Genomic DNA, 15,268 nt, shown 5'->3' on the forward strand with positions numbered 1-15,268 from the left:
TCTCCCCCGAACACCAGTGAGTCTCTCCCTGCCCCCAGTGACTCTCCCCCGATTCCCAGTGAGTCTCTCCATGATCCCCAGTGGGTCTCATCCCCGATCCCCAGTGAGTCTCCCTCGATCTCCAGTGAGTCTCTCCCGATCCCCAGTGAATCTCTCCGCCCAGTCCCCAGTGAGTCGCTCCCGATCCCCAATGAGTCTCTCCCTGATCCCCAGTGAGTCTCATCCCCGATCCCCAGTGAGTCGCTCCCGATCCCCAGTGAATCTCTCCCTGATCCCCAGTGAGTCTCTCCCCGATCCCCAGTGAGTCTCTCCCGAACCCCAGTGAGTCTCCCCCCAATCCCCAGTGAGTCTCCCATCGATCCCCAGTGAGTCTCTCCCCCGAATCCCAGTGAGTCTCTCCCTTCCCCCAGTGTGTCTCCCCCGATTCCCAGTGAGTCTCCCCCAATCCCCAGTTATTCTCATTCCCGATCCCAAGTGAGTCTCCCCCGATCCCCAGTGTGTCTCTCCCTGAACCCCAGCGATTCTCATCCTGATCCCCAGTGAGTCTCATTCCCGATCCCCAGTGAGTCTCTCCCCGATCCCCAGTGAGTTTATCCCGGGTCCCCAGTGAGTCTCTCCCTGATCCAGTGAGTCTCTCCCCGATCCCCAGTGAGTCTCCCCCCGATCCCCAGTGAGTCTCTCTCTGTTCCCCAGTGAGTCTCTCCCCGATCCCCAGTGAGTCTCTCCTGATCCCCAGTGAGTCTCCCCCCATCCGCAGTGAGTCTCTCTCTGATCCCCAGTGAGTCTCTCCCCGATCCCCAGTGAGTCTCTCCCTGATCCCCAGTGAGTCTCATCCTGATCCCCAGTGAGTCTCATTCCCGATCCCCAGTGAGTCTCTCCCCGATTCCCAGTGAGTCTCTCCCTGATTCCCCAGTGATTCTCTCCCTGATCCCCAGTGCGTCTCATTCCCGATCCCCAGTGAATCTCTCCCCGATCCCCAGTGAGTTTATCCCGGGTCCCCAGTGAGTCTCTCCCCGATCCCCAGTGAGTCTCTTCCTGATCCCCAGTGAGTCTCTCCCTGATCCCCAGTGAGTCTCTTCCTAATCCCCAGTGAGTCTCTCCCTGATCCCCAGTGAGTCTCTCCCTGATCCCCAGTGAGTCTCCCCCGATCCCCAGTGAGTCTCCCCTGATCCCCAGTGGGTCTCATCCCCGATCCCCAGTGAGTCTCCCCCGATCTCCAGTGAGTCTCTCCCGATCCCCAGTGAGTCTCTCCCTGATCCCCAGTGAGTCTCATCCCCGATCCCCAGTGAGTCGCTCCCGATCCCCAGTGAGTCTCTCCCCGATCCCCAGTGAGTCTCCCCCGATCCCCAGTGAGTCTCCTCCGATTCCCAGTGTGTCTCATTCCCGATCCCCAGTGAGTCTCTCCCCGATCCCCAGTGAGTCTCTCCCCAATCCCCAGTGAGTCTCTCCCTGATCCCCAATGATTCTCCCCCGATCCCCAGTGTGTCTCCCCCCGATCCCCAGTGATTCTCTCCCGATCCCCAGTGAGTCTCTTCCCCAATCCCCAGTGAGACTCTCCTTGATTCCCAGTGAGCCTCTCCCGATCCCCAGTGAGCCTCTCCCGATTCCCAGTGAGCCTCTCCCTGATCCCCAGTGAGACTCTCCTTGATCGCCAGTGAGTCTCTCCCGATCCCCAATGTGTCTGTCACCCCGATCTTCAATGAGCCTCACTCCTCAAACCCCATTGTGTCTCTCCCTGATCCCCAGTGAGTCTCCCCGCCGATCGTACTCCTTGAAACCAGCTTTGATCACATGACCACTTGCTCTGCACGTCTGAGGTCCATCCAGGCTGGTTTGGGCCGAGGATGCCATCGTGATACATTGGGAAGTTGATAGTGGCCATTGAGTTTCAGTATTTCTTTTTGTCCAGTGAGAAAAGTGGAGACAGGCTGTCTGGTGTCGTGTTGGGTGTTCCGCTATACAGTTGAACCAACACGGTTGTAGATGGTATAACTCAGTTTTATTACTCTTAATAACAACATTCGCAAACTTATGACCGTGGTTCGTTCATTACCCTCTAACCTGTGGACCCAGCTCTAACACTATCTTAGTGAGGCACTCAGCACATGGTGTATGTCTGAGTGGCACGCTGTGAGCTCTGTGCCCTGAGCTGTGTCCTGCTGGAATGAGCGGGAATTGTGGTGTTCCCTGTTTTATAGTGCGTGTGCTCTCACTGGTGATTGGCTGCGATGTTGTGTGTGTGTTGGTTGGTCCAACTACCTGTCCATCAGTGTGTGTGTGTGATTGCACCATGATATGTTTATCTGAATATCATGACATCTGGAATCTCCATAATCAACATTAAGTGTTGGTCCATCCTTAAACAATGAGATGTGCAGATTCCGCAGATGGCTTTGTGGTCTCCTTGCCTCTGTCCATAGTTATTTAGGTATTCACTAGAGGCCTAATGCTGTTTGTAGTCTAAATACCATAAGGCACATTATTTGCAGCAGTCATCGTCACAGTTTGTTTGTATCTAGCTTTTAAAAGTATTGACCGGAGGTTCACACTTCATTGACTTGGCCTGTTAACTTTAAAAATTATGAATTTTCATCCCAGATCCCTCTGTGCTTGTACTGTTAGGTGTGGGAGGATGTTTGCTGACCCGCAAAAACAGAAATTGAACGATCAAATTTCTCGCCCTTAATTTGTATTCCAATGAGAAATGTAACTTGAGCTCAATGACAAAGCAGTGCTACCAGGGAAGTGGATGGAGCTATCAGGTATTGATTTGAATATACAGAAAATGCAAACGCTTTGACTCGTAAGTGTTTCAATATTCATTCCTAGATGAGTTTGCACATGCATGTGAGAAGGGAGTTGGATCCTGGACATGAAAACTGCAATTCAAAAAAGGTAGCACAAATGGGGTACTGCTTAACTGAGCCCCATGGTGATTTTCCAGAGAGCTGCGTGTGAGTTTTCTTCAAAAAAAAAGAATGAATACTTGCTTATTAGGTATGGACATTTTTTCATCATTAAACACGAGGATAACAACAGTTCAAGAGTTATGCTTTAATTTGCAATTAGCATTCGGTAGTAAGCAGACACCTCCATAATATTCACCCGAGAAGCTATATTGCTCATGCAAGAATAAGTTCTGTAGTTCGACCAGTGACAGTCAGCATTGACAGTCTGTAACTAGGAGCTACACAACACAACTTATTTGAAGCTAATTATTACCAAGTTTCTTCTACAGTTCCTGTCAGAACCTACAACACTTTAACCTCTCCTTTCTTCCCTTTTTAGAATTAATGATAAGCATGGACACATCATAGATGCATAGGTTCATGTCAAGTGACTGCCTGCCACCCCAACGATCATTACAGTCCCTCATTAGTTTGTTCTGTGTGTGTTCATTAAATATAGCTTTAACCTATTTCTTTATATTAGTGTATTTACTTTGTATGCCTCACACTCAGGTGAGATTTCAGGAAGGACTGGAGATTGGTGCTCTGTGATCGCATGCATAGGATTTTACGACTATAAATCTGGAATACTCTTATAAGAAACTTGACATTTTGGAAGCAGGATTGTTAAATATCATCGGTGAACAAGATGCCTCCTGGCAACATAAAACATGCAAAACATCAAAATCATTATTTTAGGACCTGAATAGAACAGAACAGCTAACTGAATACATTTCTAGCCAATCTGCTCATTATTTATTGAAGCAAGGTATTGTGGTGGTTGACAATTAGAAGGAGTGTCTGTAACATAATGTAACCAGCTATGTATTGCTGAATTTCAGATCCTCGGGTGGGATTTACGCCCCCCTCCCCACCAGTTTTCCCGTGGCAGGGGGCAGCTTGCCAATGGCCACTGGCAGATCTTCCGGTTCCACCGAAGTCAATGGTGAGTTTTTTTAATGGCTCCCCTCCGTGGAGGGAGGGGGAGGGCGTCGCCTTTGTTGATCCCTCCAGCAGGCAGGGTTGGCAAATCCCACGCTAGGCTTTGAGTTTGAATCATAATAATGTGCTTTTTCCATTGTGTTCCACCCAAGGGATAGTCCAAACTGGAAGTCTCACGTATGAGATTTTTAAGACGCTCACAATGATGAAGGGTGCCACCTGAACCCATTGGGCACCATTACACGCACTGGACATCTACTCAGTATTCAGAGTTGGTGTTCTGATCTCCCCTCACTGCAGTTGTCTGAAGCGGGGCCCAAATCCAAGGCTTCTGTCCCAGAAGTGGGAATACAGCCACCGGGTCAGGGGTCACTCTGCCTGGATGTGGGTGTAGCCTACTGGATATCAGCATTATTTATCTGTATTTAGAGACTCTACACGTGATGGGACTGCCTGGGGTGAAGCTATGATGCAGGAAGATGTTAACACCATGAGTGACGTGTATGCTGATTTTGAACAACTGTAACATTATCTGAAACTCCCTCTTGCTACATTTTCTCTAATCCCAGCATTGATTTATATCAATTTCTCGATTATGCTACACAGCAATCTGCCAATGGTGCCAACGCTGTCTGTTGGATCCACACGGTATCAGAAGTGGTACAGCTGGAATTCTGTACAATTTATAGTTATAGCGATCACAGTATAAAGCTCTTTCATCCTGACACACTTTATGCAGATGCATCCGATGGTATAGGTAACCTTTGGTTAGCCCCTCATCACCACTGGCCATCTCAACAGTGCCTACTTTGAAAACAGAAAAGAACTCAAAGATTTTAATTAAATACTTATTTAATATAAATAAATAAACCCTGCCCATCCAAAGATCTAACAATGTTCTGGGCTCTTTTCCAGCAGGAAGTTATGGCCTGAATTTTCACTGAGTCAGAAGGGGTCCCCACTTTCACCAAAATGACACCGGAGCCCCAATTCTGGACATCCCATCCCTAAACCCAACACCCACCATTATTGCTGGGGGTTTGTGGGACTGGTTTTTTTTTGGGGGGGGGGATGAAAGCACGAGGTATTTCACACATCTGCAGTTCATGGAGGCAGAGACATGGTTGAAGATGCAGCTGCCTTGATTCAGAAGTAATTTTCATCACTCGGGTTCTGAAACACAAGTCATGGACTTTAGACACTTGAGAAAGAGGTCTAAATCTACCAGGATGTTTTGGAGAGCTCAGGCACTCTTTTGGGGAGTACAAGGTGGCCATTTGTCGAGGTTCAGGTTCCATTTTGGGACTGCTCACAGTCGACATTAATGAACAGTCAAACTATAAATTCATTTGAATCCATGGCCCTTTAAGTTTTTTATGATGGGTGCGTGGAATCCAGCCCGCTGTGATTCTCAGTTGAAAAACAATTGATGCTACTAATTTCGTTAAATGCTTTTTGACATAAGTCTGAAAGTTATTATCACAGGATTAGTGCTGCTTGACTGCTTCCACAACCTATCATTATCATGGGGGGTGTGGGGGGGGGGGGGGTGAACGGAGCGTGTAAGTTCAAAGTTTTATTGACAGAGCCATGTGGTTAACTGTGTTTGATGTGGAGCAATGGAATAAATGTTTTATAAAGGATTAAATACTTGAAGGGATTTGAATGTATCTAATGGGTCTTTATCATGAGGAAGTGCTTTTTAATGTATATGTTACCACAGTCACAGAGGATCATAGGCTGCTGTCCCCTTGAGAGCTGACTGGTGGTGATTTAACCTGAGGGTCAGCACACCTCAGACAAGGGGCAAGGTTGAGAAGGCAGGACCTTCATGAATAACCTTAGCTGGTACAGGAATTGAACTCACACTGTTGCCGTCGCTTCGCATCACGAACCAGCTGTCCAGCCAACTGAGCTAACCGAGCCCGCTTTTCAATAGAGCAAAGTCTGTAATAGATATTTGAAACTGTATTTTATTTAATCTCAGGATGACTACTGAGTTCTTCCCAAAGTGGATACTGAGTGAGTTGACACGGAGGGTGTCAAGAGAAAAGGGTGGTGGACGTGGGGGCATCAGTTGGCAGTAAGTTGTCATGGGTGCTATAAAGTGCTCCTGGAATGCATGGGAGGTCATGGGTTGGCATCATTGGCATAACTTGGCATGGAAGATATGGGAGGCACGAGGTGGCATGAGCTGGCATGGATAGGGCAATGGGAGTGTGTGGGGAGTAAGGGAGTATGAGGAGTGAGGGATATTTTCCACTATTTTGTATTTGTTACAAGTCCCAGAGCACCTGGCAACGGCTGTAGCTGCCTGCACACTGTTCCCGGAGGAGGTGAGCCTGACCCAAGTTAGCACCCAATCCCCTCGTCCCTCCTGGCAGCATTTTCTCCTGAGTTGAGTTTGCAGAGTTCGAAGATTCCCCGGCTCTGCATATTCTACTCTGGAGAGAAAATGCAATCGAACGTTTCCCTTATTCCTTATTACATATTTATTTTACAGATTTTAAAGTTACCTCAGGACTAAAAATGATGCAGCGACTATCCAGTATCTTATACTACTTCTTCTGTCTGCCTCAGATACTTGTCCAATACTTGCGTTTGCTCCATTCTATTCTCAATGTACAAACCTACTCAGGCAATTCAGGTTAATCATGAACAAATCTAAGAGTATTGATGTTTCTCTTTGAGTGAGAATATGACTGACCAATGCCTATCTCATTCATCATTATCTGATACTTTATGAGTATGCTTATAACACGGTGGCGGAAACATTTTACCCCCAAGACAAGTTTGATGGTGGGGTAGTTGATCAGGAGGAAGGGAGGCAGATAAGGATTTTTGCCTTTGGACAGTCTTCCTGCCTCACCCTTAAGTGGACAATTAATGCTGACTTAAAGACTTCACCCAGCTACTGGTGGCATTAATTTAGTAGCTGTCGGGGGATCGCCTGGCAGGGAACACAATAAACAAACCCTGCGGGTTACAAAGGGTGGGGGGGGAGGGAGGTGCCCTACGTTCAAAGACAATCAGTGCCTGACTGAGGGACATGGCATCAGGAAGGGGGCGCCCGCTCCTGCCCTTGCTGCCAATCTCCCTCTCCGGATCCTCCATACCCCTCCTGCTACTGTTCACCTGTGGCCTAGAGGGCCACGTATTGGAAGATGCTACAACTTCTGCTTGTTACCCTCTGACTTGGCACAGATCAGAGAGGAGTTGAGCAAAACGAGAATCCAATCTTAAAGCCAGCATTAAGAAATGCAACATTGGTGTTAATTCCTGGCTGTGGATTGGACCCGATGGTGGCAGTATCTGCGGGAAGGATTTGGAAACACAGAGATGACAAAATGCTGTCTTTTGTGCCACCACCCGATCTGACACCCTCTATGACAATAAATGTCCTGGGCGCGATTCTCCGACCCCCCACTGGGTCGGAGAATCGCCGGGGGCCGGTGTGAATCCCGCCCCCGCCGTGTTCCGAATTCTCCGCCACCGGTGAATCGGCGGGGGCGGGAATCGCGCCACGCCGGTCGGCGGAAATCGCGCCGGTCGGCGGGCCCACCACTGGCGATTCTCCAGTCCGCGATGGACCGAAGTCCCGCCACTGTCAACCCACGCCAGCCAGCGTGGATTGAACCACCTTTCGAACGGCGGGACAATGCGGCGCGGGTGGGCTCCGGGGTCCTTGGGGGGGGGGCGCGGGGTGATCTGGACCCGAGGGGTGCCCCCACGGTGGCCTGGCCCGCAATCGGGGCCCACTGATCCGCGGGCGGGCCTGTGCCGTGGGGGGCACTCTTTTCCTTCCGCCTTCGCCATGGTCTTCACTATGGCAGAGGCGGAAGAGACCCCCCTCCACTGCGCATGCGTGGGATGCCGTGAGCGGCCACTGACGCTCCCGCGCATGCGTCGCACGGCAAAGTCATTTCCGCGCCAGCTGATGGGGCGCCAAAGGCCTTTCTCGCCAGCCGGCGGGGTGGAAATCACTCCGGGGCGGGCCTAGCCCCTCAAGGTGAGGGCTCAGCCCCTCAAGATGCGGAGAATTCCGCACCTTTGGGGCGGCGCGATGCCGGACTGATTCGTGCCGTTTTGGGCGGCGGTCGGTGGACATCGCGCCGATTGCGGAGAATCCCGCCCTCTATCTGCCATAAAGTCTGCAGATCCAGAATTGGCCATATCAGCCATCTTTGGACTCGTCAAAGAAATGAATATCGCTTATTGTCACAAGTAGGCTTAAAATGAAGTTACTGTGAAAAGCCCCTAGTCACCACATTCCGGCACCTATTCAGGGAGGCTGGTACGGGAATTGAACCGGGCTGCTAGCCTTCCTTGGTCTGCTTTCAAAGCCAGCGATTTAGCCCTGTGCTAAACAGCCCCTGATAGTCATCCTCGCCAACAAGGGATAGCTATAATATCTGTAACAATACTTGCTATAGCCCAATAACAAGAGAGCCTCTAGACCCTGAATACCAGAGGCACAGAATGAAGATCCAATATAGACAAGATTCCAACTCCACTCAGCTCCTCTCCGAGCTGTGCCAAGTCAGAAAGTAAAAAGCCAAAACTGTCGCATCTTCCAGCATCCAGAATGAAATTTCCAAGGGGAGAGACACCCAAACTGGACCCTATCCGGCAATTGGCTTTAATCACACATCAGAGAAAATGCTGATGGTTCACCCTGTTAGCACCAGAGGTTATCTGATTGGTGTGTTTCAATCTGAGGGTGGATGTACTCAGAATGCAAGTGAAGAAAAATGTTCGAAAGAGAAAGTATAATAGAAAAAAAAACACATCACACAATCGATGTGATTACCACTCTGGTCATTGGTCAGTAAATCCCATTTGCTACTTCTCAAATGAGTCTGGATCTGCAGCTTGTGAAGTCACACAGAAACACATTGGCCACAAACCCCCTGGATTGCAGTTACGCAGTAATTGCGCCAACATTTGCACCGGTTTCTGTGCTACGCTTGGCAAGGGGAATTCACACCAACATTGTCTTGGGGCACATTTCTCCACATTAAAAAATGCATGAAACAAGCACAAACGCAGCACTGCCGTTGGGCATAATAGCAAGTGTGTTGCTGGCATCTACAGTCGCACCTCACTCTCCGTCCCTTGCCACTGTCGGTTTGCTCCCTCTTTCGTTATGCTGGAAAGTTGGGACAAGCCGATTGGCGAAAGGCACTCTAGCTGCTTCTGAACACATTGCGGGACAATTGGGAATGCAAATAAATTCAGGTTCACTGTGACTGTCGTACATTTGGCTGCAGCTTAGGAAAAATTAAATAAAACAGTGAAGAAACCGGCTGTCGAACTTCAGAAATCTCAAGTTATGCCGATATTAGTTGATGCCAGAGATATAAATGTTCGGGAGTTGAACATCACCAGTATGTTATTTGCATAAATACAGGAAACCTGTGTGAGCAAGTCTTTTTCACGGCAGTGGGAGCAGCAGAGGATTTTGGCTAAGGCGTTTTAAAAGCAGTGCAAACAATTGAGGAAATTTGCACATGGACGCTTTAGCATAAAACTGGTATAAATCGATGGCGTACTTCTGAGCACGATGGTGCAACGACACTCTTGTGCCATAGCTATGCTGAAACTTTCCAGGAAATGAGCAACTAAGTGCAAAAAAAACAAGCATGAATAAATTAACGAACACCAAACACAATAATCTGTCTGGAGAAATGGTGACAGGAACAGATTGTCACTGAAACTAGGCATGTGAATCTCAGCAGAACAAGTCATGATAAACAAGAGCAGCTTATATTTATGGGTAAGCTTTTAGTAGAAGGACATTTTCCAAAGCACCTCCCAGACTGGCAGAAGGAAAATGGATGAAGAGCCAGGAAAGGAAATGTAGCAGAAATAACAAAAGGCTTGGTTGAAGAGAAGCATTTTAACGGAGGAGTGTGTTTAATGCCTTGCCTTAGATAATTCCTTTCGGTCCAACAATGCTGTTTGCTTCATGAGCTGTCTGAATATCTTCAATTTAGGGTTAGCCCATTCTGTATGATAGCACATGCGAGGACCTAACCATCATCTCCTCTTGTTCATGTGGTTTCATTATTTGGTTCTTCATTTTCTTTTGAAGGGGAATTGGAGAAAAACACTTGGGAAGATGTGAGATCAGGTACATTGCATCAAACTGTGGATCAACCGACAGACCAGATTCAATCAGTTCAAACAGTGTAACTTGTCATCACTCAATAATAGATTGCTGACTGGCGCTGTGCTCTGCAATGTGACGTGGACAATGGATTGAACATGCTACACTTCTCCACATCATCTTCTTAAACAAATTAGCTCCTTAAGAAGTCCTAAACTGCGGGGCGGGGTAAAAGCTTGGCATGGCGGGGCTCTATCTAAAATGTAACTGATTTTGTAGCCTTTGCTAGATCTAATGGACCACCTAGATCTCTGATTCTATTTTTTAAAAGTCTCTCTCTATGTAAAGCACCACCAAGTGAAGGACCAGTGATCTTTCATCGCAGTGGACGGAAGGCGTTTTGTAATTGCTAAAATAGGCAAAGGGATTTCCTAGAAATTACTGTTTGTGTGGAGACAACATCAAAGTTATCCCGTTAATGTCTCTTATCATCTTGACCAGGCTGGAAGTGGAAGAAAGTCTAGACTGAAATCCAACCTTCTTCCGACATCCACATTTGTGTGAATTCCACCGAAGCCATTTCAGAGTGTATGGCACCAGAGGTGAACACAAGGTTAGTTGTACTGAACCCCTGAGCTCGGCCCCGGTCCCCTTCCCTTCTCTGGTGACCAGGACATGGTGCCTGAACTGTCTCCGTTTAGCTCTGCTTCTTAAGAGAAAGGCAACAAAGGTTTTATTAGTTCGCCCTGCTGTTTGGCACTTTGTAATGGTATTTTTTTAAATTTTGGAGTACCCAATTCATTTTTCCCCATTAAGGGGCAATTTAGCGTGGCCAATCCACCTACCCTGCACATCTTTATGTTTTTTGGGGGGTGAAACCCATGCAAACACGGGGAGAATGTGCAAACTTCACACGGACAGTGACCCAGAGCCAGGATCGAACCCAGGACCTCAGCGCCGTGAATGGTATTTTTAAAATTAATTACTCATTTATCAAATTATCGTTTTGAGATTGTTTTGCTTAGTTTATGTTTTCTTCACACTTCACTTTCATTTGAAATTAACGTTCAATGTTGAGCTATTTTTGCTACAATCGAAACTGGAAATTTTGGAAATGCCCAGCATATCATGCAGAGCGAAACAGATCAGCGACCCTTCATCAGAACCCGTGCAGATTGGGGACCTGAAGCGTTGACGCTGTTTCTACCTCCACAGATGCTGCCTGACCTGAGTATTTCCAGCATTTTCTGATTATATTTCAGATTTCCAGCATCTGCAGTACTTTGATTTCTTATTGCGTGTTCCGTGCTGGGCGCTGGTAAGTTTGGTAAGTTTAATTTAAATGAGAAAATATTTTTCACTCAATGCAAAGTGTAATTTTTCTATTAACAAGGCCCATATGTGTGGATAGAAATAGTACATTGTTGCAGATGAATTGGTTGGTGCCAGTTTACTGGAAGGGTTTACCATTTTTGAACTTGGAAGTGATGCCAGGAGTCATACCAGGATATGTCACTGTTAGTTCAAGATGTTCTAATTTTTACATGGGATTGTTTGTGTTGCTTGTGAGGTTCAAGGATGTTTGGATATTGCACAGGGCCAGGTTCAAAGAAGCAGAGCTGGTTGCAGAATAAGGGCGACCAGGTTGTGTGTAAATGTCCGACAAAGCCGCGAGTTGTAGAATATCAGACTGAAAATGTTTGATGGTCTTTGTAAATAGAGGCGTGGTGGGAAAAAGCCAAGATGTTTTGCTGAACCTGTATAAATGTTTTCACCCTCTCTCACTGTGACTCATGGTTCCCAATTCTGGGTGCCTGAAGGATGTGAAGGAGAGAGTTAAAGGGGGGAGGGGGGAATAAGGGTCACAAAAACAGGAGAAACACCAGGTTCGCTGGAATAGGTCAGGGGATTGGGCCTAGGTAGGATGGTCCATCTCTCCATGGCTCGGTACCGTTCAGCAGTGTTTTGGGCAAGTTGAAGTTTAAAGAGTTTGACAGGCCAGCAAGGAGAACACTGAAGCAATCAGCCATGTCGGTGGCGATGGAATGTAAAATGGTTTCTGTAGTAGCTGGACCCTTTAAGGAGTGCACAGCAGAAGATCGTGTGACCCCCTTCACCCAATGGGTATGGAGATCCTGGTGCAGAGCGTGGGCCTATGCAGCCAGAGTAGATCCGAGAGTTAATAGTGATAACATTGTGAAAAAATGTGAACATAAGAACTCGGAGCAGTAGTAGGCCATCTGGCCCCTCGAGCCTTCTCTGCCATTCAATGAGATCATGGCTGATATTTTGTGGACTCAGCTCCATTCACCTTCTTAATCACCTGTTGCACGTGTAAACCAACTTTTTGCGACTCATGCACTAGCACACCCAGGTCTCTCTGCACAGCGGCATGTTTTAATATTTTATAATTTAAATAATAATCCCTTTTGCTGTCATTCCTACCGAAATGGATAACCTCACATTTGTCAACATTGTATTCCATCTGCCAGATCCTAGCCCATTCACTTAGCCTATCCAAATCCCTCTGCAGACTTCCAGTATCCTCTACACTTTTTGCTTTACCACTCATCTTAGTGTCGTCTGCAAACTTGGACACATTGCACTTGGTCATCAACTCCAAATCATCTATGTAAATGTGAACAACTGTGGGCAGGAATTGTGACTGATCCCTGAGGGACACCACTAGCTACTAATTGCCAACCAGAGAAACACCCATTAATTCCCACTCTTTGCTTTCTATTAATTAACCAATCCTCTATCCATGCTACTACTTTACCCTTAATGCCGTGCATCTTTATCTTATGCAGCAACCTTTTGTGGGGCACCTTGTCAAAAGCTTTCTGGAAATCCAGATATACCACATCCATTGGCTCCCCGTTATCTACCGCACTGGTAATGTCCTCAAAAAATTCCACTAAATTAGTTAGGCACAACCTGCCCTTCATGAACCCATGCTGCGTCCGCCCAATGGGACAATTTTCATCCAGATGCCTCGCTAATGACGCGGCCGGTGCCACGTAAATGACATCACCCGCGCATGCGCAGGTTGGCCGGCGTCAACCCGCGTATGCGCGGTTGCCGTCCTCCCCGAGGTTGCCCCGCAAGAAGATGTTGGATGGATCTTGCGGCGGAGGAAAGGAGGTCCTCCTTCATAGAGGTCGGCCCACCGATCGGTGGGCACCGATCGCGGGCCAGGCCCTTTTTGAGGCCCCCCCCACCCCCGGTGCAGGAACCCCCCCTCCCCCGCCACAGGCCGCCCCCCCCCCCCAGCGTTCCCGCGCTGTTCCTGCCGGCAGTGACCAGGTGTGGACGGCGCCGGCGGGAACCCGTCGTGTTGGGCAGGCCGCTCGGCCCATCCGGGCTGGAGAATCGCCGCTCGCCCGTTGCAACCGGCGAGCGGCGATTCTCCGAGCGGCCAGCCGTGATTCTCGCCGCGCCGGTTTGCTGGGGGGTGAGAGAATCGCATGCGGGCGTCGGGGCGGCACAGCGGGACACGCGCGGAGCCCCGGCGATTCTCCCACCCGGCGTGGGGGAGGAGGAGAATTCCGCCCTATATCTCTCCCCCTGGAAGGGGTTAGCTGAATGTTCAAGGCTGGAATTAAAAAACAATCACCTGCTCGATTGGAGGTGAAAGTGGCACATCTTCTCCTTGCTCACAGAACCACCCTGCATACTACCCTGGGAATAGCTCCAGCTAAGTTGGTACTGGGCTGTCGCTTAAGGGCCAGATTAAGCCCTGTAGTTCTGTATTTGGTGGGGAGGGTGGAGGCAAGGTGCTGTCAAAAAAAAAAACCATGATTCTTTGACAATAAAAAGGGTTGAAGCACATGACCCAATCTTCGTGAGAAATTTTGGACCTGGTCCAAATTGGGCTCTTGGAATCGCGGTGGCCAGAATGGGACCACTGTCGTATGAGGTGCAAATACAAGACAAGTTAGTGGAAAAGCACGTGGGCCATTTGAGAAGGTGGGATACATCCCCAGAGCCAGTGCCTCCGCCTAACCCAGCTGCACCGAGCATAGTGCGGTGGTTTGCTCAAAAGGTGAAGTGGCTGATCATCCAGTGGCAGGTCAAAGGGCGGCTCCCACTGAAACCGAAGAAAGTGAGACCCAGATTCCAGGGGAGAGCCCCAGTGAGACAATTGCAGCAGAATCTACCTCGACAGTCAAGCCACAGCAAGTTGAGCTCCCAGAGGAGCTGTTGACGGACTGTGTACAAGAAGTGGTCCTCAGGGTTGGTGTTTTGTTAATCATATAACTATTTCATGTATTGTATAATAAGGGACTTAAAGCGGGAGGGATGGAGTAGCTGGTCCCTTTAAGGAGCATAAATCAGGAGGATCAGGTGACCCCATCGCCTAATGGGAATCGAGCACGGGGGCATTGGTCCAGAGTGCCGGCCTTTGCAGCCAGAGTAGCTCAAGAGCTCGTAGTGATAACATCGCGAAAGACTTTGTGCAAATACCGCTTGTAAATAAACCGCTATAATTCATTGTACATATTGACTGGTGGTCACCAATCCTTCCTTTATCTTTATTACAGCTTCATTAGAAAAGAAGCTGACATAGGGGGCTGAAGTGGGTAGCATTGCAGAAGAGATAGTAAGAAAGATTTACGAGAGAGAGGGTATAACATTTGAGAATAAACTGAGGGTAGAACTGCACAAAAAGATAGCAAACAGTCTGGTTCAATGTGAGAGAGCAGTCGGAGAGATGGGGTTATTGGCAAGGGAGCCGAGTTTGTGACATGTGTGATAAGCTTGAGTAAGTTATGTCAACCAAATGTTTAATTTAAAACTCTCAGATGTGCATCTGGGAAATAGGAAAAGGTACACAGTTGGGACAGTGGAATGTCCACTTTATTGTGTGAAGAAAGATCTCATAACTCACAAGTAACTAAATTATAAATGACTTATCAAGGTGCTGCTGATGAGTGGAATGCTGAAGTTGCCCCAAACCATTTCAGAAACACTCTCTATATCCACCCAAGAGAGGAAACTTTCAGTCATAAGTCAAGAGTGGATTGGCACCCAAGTCCCAGAGTTGAAAAGAAAGTTTGCTAACCTACTTACTCACATAATCCTCTTGAGTGCAGTATTGATTGAACTGGAGAAGTATTAGGCACAGTTCTGAAGATATTATCTGCCAAAACCGTATCTTTTCTGAAGTGAAAGGAATGAGTCTGGATTTATATTGTGCTTGTGAACACAGGGGACGGGATTCTCCGGCCTTCCAACCGCATGTTTCTCGGCAGCGGGAGGGGGGGGG

The 15,268-nt window shown here is 48.1% G+C and overlaps 1 long non-coding RNA gene across 1 annotated transcript in view; it reads left to right on the plus strand.

Annotated features, from left to right (window-relative positions):
- LOC140392454 (uncharacterized) overlaps nucleotides 1-15,268 on the plus strand; it is a 55,390-nt gene that overhangs the window by 24,970 nt on the left and 15,152 nt on the right. Inside the window, exons 2-4 of the long non-coding RNA XR_011935366.1 lie at nucleotides 3,791-3,894; nucleotides 10,501-10,612; nucleotides 11,262-11,326. This is a non-coding gene — a long non-coding RNA (uncharacterized lncRNA). The remainder of the gene's footprint in view (nucleotides 1-3,790; nucleotides 3,895-10,500; nucleotides 10,613-11,261; nucleotides 11,327-15,268) is intronic.

This window comes from Scyliorhinus torazame, chromosome 16, assembly GCF_047496885.1.
Source record: "Scyliorhinus torazame isolate Kashiwa2021f chromosome 16, sScyTor2.1, whole genome shotgun sequence".
Taxonomy (NCBI): domain Eukaryota; kingdom Metazoa; phylum Chordata; class Chondrichthyes; order Carcharhiniformes; family Scyliorhinidae; genus Scyliorhinus; species Scyliorhinus torazame.